Source organism: Chlorocebus sabaeus, chromosome 19 (genome assembly GCF_047675955.1).
Source record: "Chlorocebus sabaeus isolate Y175 chromosome 19, mChlSab1.0.hap1, whole genome shotgun sequence".
Taxonomy (NCBI): Eukaryota; Metazoa; Chordata; class Mammalia; order Primates; family Cercopithecidae; genus Chlorocebus; species Chlorocebus sabaeus.
The window spans coordinates 4,336,621-4,352,875 of NC_132922.1; the positions used below are offsets into that span (position 1 = coordinate 4,336,621).

The window sequence follows — 16,255 nt, forward strand, 5'->3', positions numbered from 1 at the left end:
GTTTGGAGACCTCAGGCAGCAGCCAGACCTCCCCAGCACCTCGGCGGGATCCCTGTGAGCGCTGACTCCAGCAACTCTGATGGCCACGGGGTCTCTGGGGTGCTGCAGTGAGTGGGCCAGGTAGCCCTCATGGTATATGAGCACAGCTGTCCCTTGCCAGGCTGTCCCGGGCTGCCCCCTGTTCTAACTTGAGGCCCTAACCCCACGAGGGGTCAGTGGCTTAATATAGCCTCTCCATAGTGTTTGCATTTCAAAAGAGGTCTCTGTGAAATTATTCTGGAAGGGATTTCAGTGCCCCTGAGTGGGGATACATTTCAGGGCTAGGAGGGGTGGCTCCTCCAAGTTCCTGGCAGATGCTGCACCCTGCATTTCTGGGGAGGGCTGGGCCTGAAGCAGCTGCCGCCAGGGGCTGGGCTGGGCTGGTGGAAGGTGGGACTCTGTCCCCTGCAGGACCCTCCCAGTGGTCTTGCTTGGGACTGAACAGCTGGGGCTGGTGGGCCCTGTGGATGCCACGTTTACTGGTGCCCAGTTCAGACCTCGGACCTGTCCCCACCGTTGTAACGGCTTTCCCTAGCAGCTCCCCTTTTCTTGCCCTGTACCCCTGGATTTCTGGGTGGAAGGCCTGGGGCGTTCCTCCCTACAGGTGAGTCTGAGAGCCAGGGCGGAGTGTGGGAGCTCATGGGAGCCTGGGAATGTTCTGTGCTCAGTGAAATTGACAGTTGTGCTCCTTTACCTGGAGGCAAGGGATATGGCATCTGAGCCTGTTGGTGCCAGTGCCTTTGTTGTTACACCTTTGCTCTTAAATAGGTACAAATTATTGGTATTAGAGAGCCTTGCAGCTCCATATCCTCATTAAGCCTCTGCAGTTAATAATTATTTTTCTCTCTGAAAGTGTTGGTGTGAAAGAGCTGAGTAGACACGTGGAGACTGCAGGCCTCACTCTACCTTGGCAGGAAGATGGTGACCTGCACCCCTAATAGACAGCTGTGTGTCCTGGGCACAGTTCCTGAGCCTCTCTGAGCCCCACTCTTGTCACGGGGGTAGCAGAATCTGCTCTGCCTCCCTGGGTAGTTGGAGAGGCAATAGCAGATACTGAGAGCAAAGACTTATGTAGCTCTTGCAATCCTCAGTGGTCTCCAGGAGGCAGGAAATCCAGTTACCCGGTTTTAATAATGAGGAAACCAAAGCACATCGAGGTTAAGTGACTTGCCCAAGGTCACAGAGGAAGTGGGTGGCAGAGTGGGATTGTCAGGGAAAGCACCTTGAACGGAAAACCTGTGGGCTGCCACTGCACTCAAGCCTGGGTGACGGAGCGAGACTCAAAAAAAAAAAAAAAAAGTCAGGAAGAGCATGTTTCCATCAAAAGGGTGTGCTGAACTGTGAGGACCACGCCCAAGACACCCAGTGAGGCGAGTCTCATAGTTTGTGTCTTATGTTAATGTCTCATCATTAATTTTTTAATAAGGTTCTTTTTAAAGTCCTTGTTTTTAACGTAATCAAAATCATAGTTTTTTTCCTTTATGATTGTGTTTTGTATGTCATGTTTAAGAATTGCTTACCTATCTCAAGATCATAAACATAATTTTGAATGATCTTTGCTAAAATAGGCTTTACCTTTCCCATGTAAGTCCTTAGTTCACCTGGAATTGATGTTTGTGCTTGGTGTGAGGTAGGGATCTAGTTTCACTTTGTCTGCCATGTAGACAGCTGAGTGGCTTGGGACCATGTGTGGGAATGCTCCTCTTTCCCAGTTGCCAACTCTGTTGTGTGTGTGTGTGGACCTGTTTCTGGGCTCCAACTTCTGTCCATTGGTCTGTTGGTCTGCTCCATGCCAGCACTCCTTTGTCTATATAAGTCCTGACATCAGATAGAGCTTGTTCCCCTCCCCTGTTCTCCAGGGATACCTTGGCTATTCTTGACCTATTGGTCTTCTGTAGAGATTAGAGAATCATCTTGTGAGTTCCCTATGAAGGACCCTGTAGATAATTTTTTTTTTTTTTTTTGAGATGGGGTCTTGTTCTGTCACCCAGGCTGGAGTGCAGTGGCACAAGCTCAGTTCACTGCAACCCCCCAGCTACTTGAGAGGCTGAGGTAGGAGAATTGCTTGAACCCAGGAGGTGGAGGCTGCAGTGAGTTGACATCATGCCACTGCACTCCAGCCTAGGCAAGAGTGAGACTCCGTCTCAAAAAAAAAAAAAAGATTTATAAAAGTCCAAATAACTGGGGCAGCATGGGGTCGCCATGGTGGAGCTGCAGCAGCTGAAGGTGTAGGAGGCAGTGGACTCCATGGTGAAGAGTCCGGAGGGAGAGAACATCTGGAAGATACAGGGTTTCATGTTCCAGTGCAGCACCAGCTGTTGTGAGGACAGTCAGGCCTCCATGCAGCAGGTGCACCAGTGCATTAAGTGCTGCTATGTGCCCCTGGCTCAAGCCCAGGCTTTGGTCACCAGTGAGTTGGAGAAGTTCCAGGACCGCCTGGTCCAGTGTACCATGCGTTGCAATGACAAAGCCAAATATTCAATAGATGCTGGGAGTAAGGAGCTTCAGGTGAAGCAGAAGCTGGACGGTTGTGTGACCAAATGTGTGCATGACCACATGCACCTCATCCCAACTATGACCGAGAAGATGAAACAAGCTCTCTCATCCATTGGGAAATAAAAGTTTTTGCCAGTGGCCATCGGGGCCAAGGACAAGAATATATTTTTTATAAGGAATTGGGAATTTTAGTCTTTTTTTTTTCCCCCGAGACATAGTCTTGCTCTTTTGCCCAGGCTGGAGTGCAATGGTGTGATCTCAGCTCACTGCAACCTCCGCCTCCCAGTTTCAAGCTGTTCTTCTACCTCAGCCTTCTGAGTGGCTGGGACTACAGGTGTGCACCACCATGCCCAACTAATTTTTGTATTTTTAGTAGAGAAAGGGTTTCACCATGTTGGTCAGGCTGGTCTCAAACTCCTGACCTCGTGATCCACCTGCCTCGGCCTCCCAAAGTGCTGGGATTACAGGCATGAGCCCCTGGACCTGGCCGGAATTTTAGTCTTTTAAGCAAAGTTTATGAATGAAGAAATGAAGGATGGCCGTAAGTGTAAGGCTTATGTCACTTGCCTCTGGACACTGGTTCTTTTATGTTTTAGTCCTAAAAAATGAAATGGAAAAAAGTGGTGCTAAATTGGGTCAGAGATATTACAGGAGAGTTTTAGAGCTTATATTTCCTGGGCCAGTGCTTGTCCTGGCAGTAAGGATCTCCCCTGTAACAAGCCAGAGCCCTCCAAGGTACCGGACTCTTCTTACTACACAGGTACCAACAGGCTGGCAGGTTAGAGTTGGTGGAGTTTGAAGAGAGATATTTCCTCTTCGTTGCCAACATCCTGTTTACCAGGAGTGTCTCCACATCATTTTCCATAAGCTGTGAAACACAATCCATGAGGTCATTCACTTAGAAGGAAAAAAAGTTTTCTGTGTCTTTGTTTTCCTGGTTTTGTGTAATTTATACAAGGTCATACAAGTTGATTTTAAGATGTGGAATTGGGAGGGAGACTCGTTTGGATACGAACTTTGAAAGGTTCCAGTCAGGCGTGGTGGCTCACGCCTATAATCCCAGCACTTTGGGAGGCCAAGGTGGGCAAATCACGAAGTCAGGAGATCGAGACCATCCTGGCTAACACAGCGAAACCCCGTTTCTATTAAAAATACAAAAAGAAATTAGCCAGGCATGGTGACGGGCGCTTGTAGTCCCAGCTACTCAGGAGCCTGAGGCAGGAGAACGGCGTGAACCGGGAGGCGGAGCTTGCAGTGAGCCGAGATGGCGCCACTGCACTCTAGCCTGGGCGACAGAGTGAGACTCCGTCTCAAAAAAAAAAAAAAGAAGTTTGAAAGGTTCCTTGTGGATCCCCATTTCTGGTCATCAGGATGTGGATGTACATTTCTTAAAATTATGACATCTGCATCTTTCAGCCTGGAGACCATGCAAAAACATGAGAGGCGATGACACACTCATTATGGGAAGCAGGATTACTGGCTGATTGGCCCTGAGGCTGTATGTAGCAAAATGACAGGACAGTCTTTGCAGTAACACTTTGCCCGTGAAGAGAAGGGGGTTTTGATTGTGATATATACTAGTATATAGGAGTGAACAGTAAAAGAGGAGCGTTTGGCTACTTGATTATAACAGAGTTATGAAGTACTGGATTTGGAAAAACCTGGTTTTTATGGAACAGATGGAATGAAGACCTAAACCTAGCATTGTCTACTTAGCCCTCTGAATTAACAGAGTCCAGTCGAGACAAACCCCTGGCAACAGGAAATTCAAGGGAGAAAAAGGAAGCAACTTGGGCTAGGATGAGCTGACTCCCTGAGAGCAAAGGAGAGGCAGCCCCCATTACCAAATGCCATTTCTGCCTGGGGCTTTCGTAGCTTGCAGTGTTCCTGCCCTGGCATGGCACTTTATTCTTTTGATAGCAACCTCATTGTATTTTCACCAGCTTATTGCTTGAAATGATAAGACAACCTGTCCATTTGCTGCTTCCCGGCTGTGATATATTTTCCTAGTGGTTTCGCTTTAAAAATAAATAAGGTTTGGCCGGGCGCGGTGGCTCACGCCTGTAATCCCAGCACTTTGGGAGGCCGAGGCGGGCGGATCACAAGGTCAGGAGATCGAGACCATGGTGAAACCCCGTCTCTACTAAAAAATATAAAAAAATTAGCCGGGCGCAGTGGCGGGCGCCTGTAGTCCCAGCTACTGGGGAGGCTGAGGTAGGAGAATGGCGTGAACCCGGGAGGCGGAGCTTGCAGTGAGCCGAGATTGCGCCACTGCACTCCAGCCTGGGCGACAGAGCGAGACTCCGTCTCAAAAAAAAAAAAAAAAAAAAAAATAAATAAATAAATAAATAAGGTTTAATTTTCTACGCCCCTCCCCCCCCCAAAAAAAAGTCTAGATAGCCACAAAAAGTCTCAGCTCAGCTCACTATCCGTGACCCCTGGAACCCGGCATCTCCTGCCCAGTTGTGGTCTCTGGCTCTGTGACGACCTCGCGGGGGACATGGCTGCAGTGCCGGTTCGGCCACCACGGGAAGCTTTTTCCCAAAGACAAGGCGTCTGCTTGAGGCACATGTGCAGTGGCAGGGGCCAGGGCAGGGCCCAGACAGTTTTCCCCTGGCAGCCACTGCAGCCTTTCTGCACAGGAGGGCCTTCGGGCTCAGGGATAGGAGCGGCTTGACACCAAAAAACCAAAAAAAAACAAAACAGGCTTGTTGGTCACTCAGCATCTCCCCATGGGAGTTCCTGGCACTCCCCAACAAGGGGTTCCTGAACAAGGGTTCAGACATTTGGATTTCTGTTCAGCAGACAAATGCCTTCAGATTGTTCTGTGAGGACTTGAAGCAAAGCAGAGACAACGGAAGGTCCCTGATAAACTCCGGGTGTTTGATCCCTGTCCCTAGAGATGAGTCAGCATTGCAGAGGCACTGCTGACAAGCATGGGGGTCGGTACAGACCTGAGTCCAGCAGGTCATGTTGGAGAGAGAGAAGCTCCCAGGATTCAGCAAAACTCTGGGAGCATCTGTCGGCAGATGCTGCACCAGCCGCAGGTGTGAGCGTGCGGGAGTCCGGGCAACGAGAGGAGGAAGATGGAGAGAATGGCACAGGGACATGCAGAGGGAGGCCGAGGGTCACCTGCTGCTCTGGCCACTGAGGTGGCTGGATGAGGAGTGTAGCTGGGTGCTGGATGGCACTTTTAGACCTGGAGCCTGGAATGTTCCAGACTGGCCCTGGTCGTTCCTGACTCCCTGGGCCTGTGGTGAGCAGTGGCTGAAAAACCTGAGAGCTCTGAGCAGGACCTGCTGCAGGGCTGGGTTGGGCTGGTTGCTGTGTCTGCTAAAACATCTCATCTTCAGCTGGGCGCAGTGGCTCACACCTATAATCCCAGCGCTTTGGGAGGCCGAGGTGGGCGGATCACAAGGTCAGGAGTTCAAGACCAGCCTGGCTCTACTAAAACTACAAAACAAAACAACAACAACAAAAAAATTAGCTGGGCATGGTGGCGTGCACCTGTAATCCCAGTTACTAGGGAGGCTAAGGCAGGAGAATCACTTGAACCTGGGAGGTGGAGATTGCAGTGAGCCGAGATTGCGCCACTGCTCTCCAGCCTGGGTTACAGTGCGAGACGCCATCTGAAAAAAAAAAAAAAAAAAAAGTTCTCATCTTTATTGTCCACAGCTCTCTTCGGCTGGCAGTGGCTTGTGGACACTTCGGGCCCGGGAACATATGGTTGTCCCCTGGCAGGTGCTCAGGGCCGGGCTGTCGTGCTGGAAGGCGTCATTTGGCTCAGAACGAGCCGCCCACTTGTTCTTTTAAATTTGCCTTGTTGTTTAATCTTTGCCTCGGGGAACTTGGCCCATTTTTCCAGGACGGGGACAGAGAGGTGACTTTCTGGTTCTGGCAGGGAAGAGCGAGGCTGGAACGGCTCCCCGTTGGCCCAACCCGTGTCACTCTCAGGGCCCAGCTGGCAGGGGAATGCCCCAGACGGCACTGTTGGGAGGCATAAAGGCCCGAGTGGTCTGGCATAGCCGGGTGCTGAGCCAAGGAGCCTTGAGCTCTGTGCTTCCTGGGCTCCTGGTACCGGCTGAGAGTCTCAGGCCGGAAGCGGTCCAGAGGTTTGGATCATCATTTCCGAGGGCGGGGTTGTCAGCTGGTGCGCTGCTGCCCTGGCAGACGTTGTCCAGAGATGCGTGTGGTTGTCACAGCCTGGGGTGGGGGTGCTGCTGACATCCAGTGGGTGAAGGCCAGGGATGCTGCCCAGCATCCTCCCGGCGGCTGGCACCCCACAGAGAGTTATCCAGCCCCCACAAGAGTCAACAGTGCTGCCATGGGGAATCTGCCCTGCAAGCTGAAGCCCGGGGGTTCCTCCTTTTCTTATCTTAAAGCAGGCTTGGCCAGGCACCATGGCTCAGGGCTGTAATCCCAGTACTTTGGGAGGTAGAGGCAGGTGGATCATGAGGCCAGGAGATCGAGACCATCCTGTGCAACATGGTGAAACCCCATCTCTACTCTAAAATACAAAAAATCAGCCTGGTGTGGTGGCACACACCTGTAGCCCCAGCTACTTGGGAAGCTGAGGCAGGGGAATCATTTGAACTTGGGAAGTGGAGGTTGCAGTGAGCCGATTGCGCCACCACGCTCCAGCCTGGTGACAGAGCAAGACTCCGTCTCAAAAAAAAAAGCCAGAAAGACAAAAAAACCAAAACAGTCTTGTTGATCACTCAGTGTCTCCCCACGGGAGTTCCCGGCACTCCCCAACAAGGGGTTTCTTGTGGTCAGACGTTTGGATTCCTGTTCAGCAAACAAATGCCTTCAGATTGTTCTGTGAGGACTTGAAGCAAAGCAGAGACAACGGAAGGTCCCTGATCAAACTCCAGGTGTTTGATTTCTGTCGAAGTCCCGGCTGGTGCCTTCGCTGCGGCGTGTGGGCCTCTGTGGGCTTCTCCCATGATATTTAGCTCATGGTGTAAACAGATGGCGACTTTGGCTCTACCCAAGCCATACTCAGCATCTTTAAGGTGGGGGAGTGGGTGTCTCCAGGGTCGGAAAGTGGCTTCCTGCTCTTAGGAGGAGAAGCGGTTCCGCGTCTTAGAATGTCTGTTCATTTCTGACTTCATTGACAGCTTGGTTTGAAGGAAATTTTTCTTGAAATACCCTTTAGAATTGCTTTCTCCTTTTGGACAATCTCACGCCAAAATGAGACAAAGTTTTACTAAGAATCAATTCTTAACTCTTTTCCTTTTAAAAAAATTGAGGTGAAACTCACATAAGATAAAATTAACCACTTTATTTATTTATTTATTTATTTATTTATTTATTTATTTAGAGACGGTGTCTTGCTCTGTCACCCAGGCTGGAGTGCAGTGGCGCGATCTTGGCTCACTGCAAGCTCTGCCTCCCGGGTTCACGCCATTCTCCTGCCTCAGCCTCCTGAGTAGCTGGGACTACAGGCGCCCGCCACCATGCACGGCTCATTTTTTGTATTTTTAGTAGAGACGGGGTTTCACCATGTTAGCCAGGATGGTCTCGATGTCCTGACCGCGTGATCCGCCAGCCTCGGCCTCCCAAAGTGCTGGGATTCCAGGCGTGAGCCACCACCCCAGCCAGAATTAACCACTTTAAAATGAACACTTCAGTGGCATTTATTACATTCATGATGTTGTGCAACCTCTCCCTCTGTGCAGTTCTAGAACATTCTCATCACCTGAGAAAGCCCCATACCAAGTAAGCTTAATCACTTCCGGTCCATCTTGCCCCTTGCTCTTGGCAACCAGCATGGCTTCTGCCTCTGTGGATTCTGGGTGTTTCCTATCAGTGAAACCATGATTATGTGGCCTTTTGTGTCTGGCTTCTTTCACTTGGCAGGTGTGTGAGTTTCACGCATGTTGTAGCCTGGTCAGTACTTCCTCCCTTTTTTTTTTTTTTTTTTTTTTTTGAGATGAATCTTACTCTGTTGCCCAGGCTGGAGTGAAGTGGCATCATCTCAGTTTACTGCAACCTCTGCCTCCCGGGTTCAAGCGATTCTCCCACCCCAGCCTCCTGAGTAGCTGGGGCCACAGGTGTGCACCACCATGTCCGGCTAAGTTTTTGTGTTTTGGTAGAGATGGGGTTTCACCATGTTGCCCAGGCTGGTCTCGAACTCCTGAGCTCAGCAATCAGCCCACCTTGGTCTCTCAAAGTGCTGGGATTGCAGGCATAAGCCATCACGCCCAGCCTACTTCCTCTTTATGGCTGAATAGTATTCTGTTGTATGATTGGAAGATACCGGGTTTGTCCATTCATACATGGGTGGATGTTTGGGTTTCCACTTTGGGTTATTGTGAATCATGCTGTGGTGAGCATTTATGTACAAGTTGTGTGGATGTATGTTTTCAATTGTTTTGAATTGCACCTGGGGATAGAATTCTGGGTAATGTGTTAATTCTATGTTGAACTTTCTGAGGAAGCAATCCTTAACTCTTAAATGAAAGTTCTGCCTCCTGACAAGAATGCACTTGCTCAGCGTCTCAGCCCACAACTTCTTTAGGCTGGGGTTGGGCTGGCCGTGTTGGTGTGTGAACACACCTTCCTGGGGCACAGTGGGGCCTGTTATGATTTCAGGCTTCCAGAAGGTTCCATCAAGCAGAGACATGATGAGCTGCATTGGAATAACATGGAACAGCTTAATAGTATTAAATCCTGAATTAGATTCTAACATCTGCCTTGGGATATGAGCTTTATTTTATACATGAAATCAGGAGAGAACATTTCTTAATCAGTGTTATCGAGGATTATGTGATTTTATCATAAATAATAAATGTGGGAGTGACATTGAGAAGGAGGTTTTAGGTGTCTTCGTAGCTTCATTTCTCCTCCTTTCTTTCCCCCCATTCATTCATTTATTTTTAGTTGCAATAAACGTTATAAAACGACCATCTTGGCCATTTTTAAGTGTGCAGTTTAGTGGCATTAAGTGCATTCACATTGTTGCACAGCTGTCACCACTATCCACCTCGAGAACTTCCTCATCTTCCCAAACTAGACTCTGTCCCCATTCAGCACCACCTCCCCATGGCCCTCCCCTAGTCCCTGGCTCCCACCATCCTACTTTCTGTCTCTGTGGATTTGACTATTCTCGGAACCTCTCGTAAGTGGAAGCAGACGGTATTTGTCCTTTTGTGACCGGCCTCTTTCACTCAGTGTGATGTCTTCAAGGCTCATCCGTGTTGTAGTGTGTGTCAGGGTGTCCATCCTTTTTAAGGCCTCTTTACTTCTTGTGCTACCTGAAGTTGGGTGTTTTCAGCAATAATAATGTGTAATGTTTATCCTGACTCATCTAATGCTGATGGTCTGGGCATGTGGTTCTTTCGTGCTGTCCTCCATATCTTGTGACAGAATAATTCTTGTCATTTCTAGGATTTTGTAATTTAGGAGACGAGGAAGGATGTTAAATGAAAAAATGTGCCTTGGAAACAGAATCATGCAGCAAGATAAAATGGTGTACGTATTTGAATGATTGCATATTTGAAGCTCTAGAAGCTTTTCAGAGCTTTTAACATGCTCCTAATTTGCCCGTTGATGGGCTTCCCAGGGCCTGCCTGTGCGTTTCCATTTGATCTGTGCTTGGCCATGGGAGAAGCGGTTTGGTGTTCTCAGCAGATCCCAGCAGCCTCCCCAACAAGTTAAGTGACTTGCCTGGGACTTGCAGCTTGGGTTCAGGGTGGATGATAGAGTGAGACTCTGTCTAAAAAAAAAAAAAAAAAAAAAAAGAAGTAGAGAATAGAATAATGATCACCATAATCCGGGGAGGTGAGGAGGAAGAGGGGGTTGGAGAGAGATTGGTCAAAGAGTGAAAAGTTACAGTAGGATGGCAGGAATAAGTTCTGTTGCTCTATTGTATAGTAGGATAACTATGGTTAATAGTATTATATATTTCAAAATAGCTAGAGGAAAGGATTTTGAACATTCTCACCACAAAGAAATGATAAATGTGCAATTAATGGATATATTAAATACACTTATTTGAGTTTTACACAATGTCTAGGGGTCAGGACCAGGCACTGGGACCAGACACTGGGGCAGGGTCGGGGTGGGTGCTGGCTGCTGGGGGTGCTTGTCTGAGGCTAAGACTAGGTGGGACCAACAGGGGAGGACGTGTGAGGACCCACCTGCAGCAACCCGAGGGGGTGGCAGTGGTGGGGTTACAGGGTGCGGACTTGGATTCCAAAGAGGAGAAACCAAGGAAACCAAGGTGTGGGCTTCTTTGGGGTGTGAGAAGGGCTCCTCCTTCTCCATTGTCTAGCCAGTGGCGCAGGTGGGGACAAGGAGGAATAGGAGGCTGGCTCTGCCCTCCCCACCCCTAACCCTGGGCAGAGCTGGGCCCTTTATCTTGACTGCAAGGCCAACACAGGACTTTGTTCCCGAGGCATCGTGAGCAGTACCTGGGCTTTTCTACAGTCCAGCTTGCTGGAGACGCTTGTGCTGGTATGAGACTCTGCTCTCCTGGGTCCGAGGTGCACTCCTCCTCTCATGGCTTGACATCCTGCCATGCACTACGCACCCAACCCTGAAAGCACGTGTCCCCTTGTTCCTGTCAAGCGAACCTGCATTCGTGAGACACAGGTCCTAGGTTGTTGCCCAGGAAGAGAAAAGCCAGACGCCCTCAGGTAGCAGGATCAACACATCGCACCTGTTGTCTGGCCCCAATCTGGCCTCTAAAACAAAACAAAACAAACCCGGAAGAGGGAGAGATGTACACAACCACCTCAAAGTTCCCTGGCTTTGAATGGGAGCCACCAGGAGCCACCAAGCAGGGCCCTCCCTGCCCGCCATGAAGGCCTCGGGAAGGACAGGCCCGTACCCTGTGTCTCTTACCAGCTGGACAGCAAGCAACGCCCTGTGGATGAGACCACAGCTGGCCACGGGGGATGACTCTGGACCCTGAGGGCATCATGAGCTGCCCCAGCCGGGCATCATGAGCTGCTCCAGCCAGGCCTCGAGGGGCACTGGTGATGGGAGAGTGGAGGAGCCCCCCAGGCTGTGGTGCATGGGGTGGTGACGGAGACCACAGTGAGCCAGTGGGCCCCTGCTTCCCTCCCGGCACTGGCTGCGTCTCCAGCTGCCTGTGGCTCTATCTGACAGGGTCATCCCCAAGGCCCCGGATGTTTCAGAAGCTGGCCTTTCCTCCTCCATGCCCTCAGCAGACCCTCCCATGCCAGGAGTAGGGTCCTCTTGGACCATCCCCTCTGTCATCCCGTCCACCATCGGTGGGGACTTGGCCTCAGGTTATTCTGGGCCCTGCCGCTCAGCCCGAGTCACCTTACTAGGCACATTCAGCTTCCTTGTGCCTTGGTGTCCTCACCTGTCAAGGGGCCAGCGATGGTTCTTCGTGGTGCGTGGGTCCTGTCCATGCCTCTGTGGATATTTCCCCTTCAGCCACCCCCACTGCCCTGCACCAAGAGCCCACAAGGCTGGCGGCAATCGGAGGTCCACCCACCCCCTGCCTCCATGCCCACGTCTCCCTGCTACTCTGCATTCCTGGGGTCGATTTATGTCCCCCCAAAATTCACATCCGCCTGGAACCTCAGAGTGGGATGTTATTTGGAAATAGGCCCTTTGCAGCTGTAATTGAGGTGCTGACCTGAGGCCGTACTGGCTTCCAGTTCGGTGAACAGAAGACAGAGGCATGACGACACAGGAAGAGCCATAGCCACTTGACGCAGAGGCAAAGGCCAGATGGGTGCGTCTGGGAGCCAAGTAACGCCAAGGACTGCTGGACCCCCAGCCCCCAGGGAAGGGGGCCCAGAACAGACCCTCCTCTGAGCTTCCAGTAGGAACCAGCCCTGCCGACACCTGAATTTCAGATCCCTGGTCTCCAAAATGGAGAGAGCAAACGTCCCGTATTGGTGGCACAGTAGTGGCCCTTTACTCCCGTGGCCCCGGGAACTGACTCCCCCGCTCCCCACGCCTTGCCAGCCTTGCTGCTTTTCATGCGTTGCGGTCCCAGGAGGACTGTTCCCTCCACTTGGTGTGGCAAACTCCATTCTTCCTAGGAAATCCACTCCTCTGTCTCCTGGGGCCGTCCAGCATCGGCTGCGCTGCTCTTCACCCACAGCCACCGATCACCTGCCACCGAGTCTCGGAACTGTGGCACTGCCCCCTGCCCCCTGCCCCCTGAGGGCTGCCTGCTCCTTGAAGGCCATGATATGACCTCTGCCCCCACTGCCCCACACCATGAGCCCACCATGGGGAACACGATCGTGGATGACGATTATCTAACTGCAAAGTCTTTCACGAAAGTCAGGGGGACTGGACAGGTCCCAACCTCCATGAAGACCCAGAAAGTTCCTTCCCATGACGTGGTTCAGGTTTGTGCAGCACCTGCTGAGGAGGGCCCTGCAGCCTCGCGCTCTGCCATCTGCTCTGTCTCCTTCCCACGTCTCAGCCACAATGAGGTGACTCACCCTTCCCCGGAAAGCAGGGGATGGTACTTGATTGCTTTTGAGGTGCCGCGGAGCTGCTCCAGGCCTGGGAGGAATGCCCGGACCACGGGCAGAGGGAGTGCTGGGCGGGCTCTGTGCCTGCCAAAATCAAGCAGACCCCAAACTGTGAACCTGACCTGTACTCAACGCACAGAAATAAAACCACGGGGGACAGTGTGAGGCTGAAAGTCATCATCACCTAAAGGCCACAGACCGTAGCCCCTGAAAACTGTACGAGTCCCAGACCCAGGGAAGGCTAGAAGCCACCACGGTGCAGGGGAGCTGTGTGGTGTGGGGTCCTGGGACAGGAGAGGACAATGGGTGGAAACGAGGGACATCTGCAGAAGGAACGGGCTTTAGTTAATAACATGTCAGTACCGGCTCACTCCTTATGACAAATGCCGAGGCCAGGTGCAGCGGCTCACACCCGTGAATCCCAGCACTTCGGGAGGCTGAGGTGGGAGGATGGCTTGAGGCCAGGAGTGCGAGACCAGCCTGGGCAACGTCGCGAGGCCTCACCTCTAGATAAAAACAGAAAACCCAGCCAGGCATGGTGGCATGCTCCTATAGTCCTAGCTTCTCAGGAGGCTGAGGCAGGAGGACCACTTGAGCCCAGGAGCTGAAGGCTCAAGGTTGCAATAATCACACCCCTGCATTCCAGCCTGGGCAACAGAATGAGACTCTGTCTCAAAACAAACAAGCAAAAGACCTCCAAACCTACTGTGCTAATGTAATAACATAACTAATAGGGGCCTGGGTGTGGGATCTCTGGGAACCTTCTGTGTTAGTAATTTTTTTATAAATCTAAAACTGTTTCAAAATTAAGTTAAAAAAAAAAAAATCAGCAACGCAGACAGAACTACTGTCAACAGTGCCGATAGCTCTCTGGGCTCACGTAGAAACATTTTTTGTTTTGTTTTGTTTTGTGTGAAAGAGTAACTCCTTCCTTTTTTATTTTTATTTATTTATTTTTTTTTGAGATGGAGTCTCACTCTGTCACCCAGGCTGCAGTGGTACCATCTTGACTCACTGCAACCTCCGACTCCCAGGTTCAAGTGATTCCCCTGCCTCAGTCTCCCAAGTAGCTGGGATTACGGATGTGCACCACAATGCCCCACTAATTTTTGTATTTTTAGTAGAGACGGGGTTTCGCCATGTTGGCCAGGCTGGTCTCGAACTCCTGACCTCTGATGATCCACCCACCTCGGCCTCCCAAAGTGCTGGGATTACAGATGTGAGCCACTGCGCCTGGCCTATTTCTTGTAACCTAACATCATGTTGTCTTGATCTATCTCTGCCAAAAACGGAGGTTTGTGCTACTGTGTGGTTTCGCTGCGTCATATTCCATCGTGGGGATAGGCTGTGCTTGGCTTAGCATTCCTGTATTGGTGGCGTTTAGATGTGTGTGTCTGAAGGCTTAAGCTTCGGGTTGGTTCAAAATCCAACCCAGACTACTTAAGTAAAAAGCAAATTCAGTGTGGCCGGGTAACCTGGGCAGGGCCGTGGTCTCGAAGGAAATTGATGTTAGGATTAATATTAAGGCATTCCTCATGTTCTCTAGCACACTTCACGGTCATTAATATTTAATGCTATTTTCTGTCTGTTACGTCATCGTTTTGTGCCTGAGTGAAGATAGATGTCCCTAGAATACGGATCCTTGTTCCAGGGTGTTTCTCTGTGCTGTGCCTTCCTGGGCTGCCCCCAGGAAGGCCCCAGTGCTGCAGCCTCCACCCAACGTATGGGGGTCAGAGTAGCTCAGGGCACCCCAAGAAGGCCTGGGCTTTTAGCTTAAAATCAGTACGGCCTTTACACATTGGTCCAGAACAAACACATCCATGTGTGGTTTAAGATAAAAGCATGTTTCATAACAACTGCCACGAGGAAGTAAACAGCACCCTATCTGTATTATTGTAATGGACATTTAAAAAAAAAAAAAAAGTCAAACAGGCACAAAAAAATAGCTTACATGAAAAAATGGAGTCTCATTATGCTGTCTGTGTAAATGTTGATGTTGGAGTTAGAGCGACACCATGCTTCTCTGGCCCCTTTGCCTCTCCCTCCCTCTCTCCGTGCTCCTCCCTCCTTCCCTTTCTTCCACAAATGTTTATCCAGTGGCTCTGAGTGCCAGGAGCTGTTCTAGAGGTGACGGGTGCAGCAGGGACAAGACCTACAGGCTCTGGGTCCTCAGGGACTCAGGGAGAAAGAAACAGATGTAGTAAACAAATAAAAAAAATCAGAGCCCTAGGCCAGGTGTGGTGGCTCACACCTATAATCCCAGCACTTTGGGAGGCTGAAGTGCGTGGATCACTTGAGGTCAGGAGTTCGAGACCAGCCTGGCCAACGTGGTGAAACTTCGTCTGTACTAAAAATACAAAAATTAGCTGGGCGTGGTGGCGTACGTCCGTAATCCCAGCCACTTGGGAGACTGAAGCAGGAGAATCACTTGAACTCGGGAGGCAGAGGGTGCAGGGAGGCGAGATTATGTCATTGTACTGCAGCCTGGGCAACAGAGTGAGACTCTATCTCAAAACAAACAAACAAAAAACAACAAAACAAAAACAAACAGAGAGAGCCCTGGCACTCCCGTGCAAGAACTGAAGTTGGGATGTGGCAGATGGGAGTGAGGGGTCAGCATGGGGGGTCCTCCAGTGAGGGACCCAGGGGTGAAGCTAGTGTCTGAGAAGGCGGGCAGTGCTCCAGCAAGGGGACGTCCAAAGGCCCCGGGGCAGGAAAAGCTGTCACAGGATGACAGGGACAGATCACGTGGACCACAGGACAGAGGGGTGTGGATTTTATGCTGGGTGCCGTTAGGGGCCACAAGGGAGCAGGGTGATGAGGTCAGTATTTTAGGAAGACCTCTCTGGCTGCCACATGAGGATGATGGTGGAGGGAAACTGAGGCCGGCAGACCCCAGGGGTGTTCAGCTTGTGGCCAAGCAATGCCTCTGGGTCATAGGCTATTTTTAAGATTTTTCTTTTTTGGGGGGAGACAGAGCCTTGCTCTGTCCCCTAGGCTGGAGTGCAGCGGTGCAATCTCAGCTCACTGCAACCTCCGCCTCCCAGGTTCAAGCGATTCTCATGCCTCAGCCTCCCAAGTAGCTAAGATTACAGGCACACACCACCACGTCCAGCTAACTTTTGTATTTTTAGTAGAGACATGGTTTCACCACATTACCCAGGCTGGTCTCGAACTCCTGACCTCGTGATCCACCCGCCCCAGCCTCCCAAAGTGTTATGATTAGAGGCGTGAGCCACTGCGCCTGG

General features: G+C 50.9%; 1 protein-coding gene and 1 pseudogene across 3 annotated transcripts in view; both read left to right on the top strand.

Annotated features, from left to right (window-relative positions):
- The window catches only part of CELSR1 (cadherin EGF LAG seven-pass G-type receptor 1), a 188,435-nt gene that overhangs the window by 58,562 nt on the left and 113,618 nt on the right, over positions 1-16,255 (top strand). The gene's annotated exons all lie outside the window — the stretch shown is intronic.
- Positions 2,242-2,858, top strand: LOC103223499 (protein FAM136A pseudogene; annotated as a pseudogene).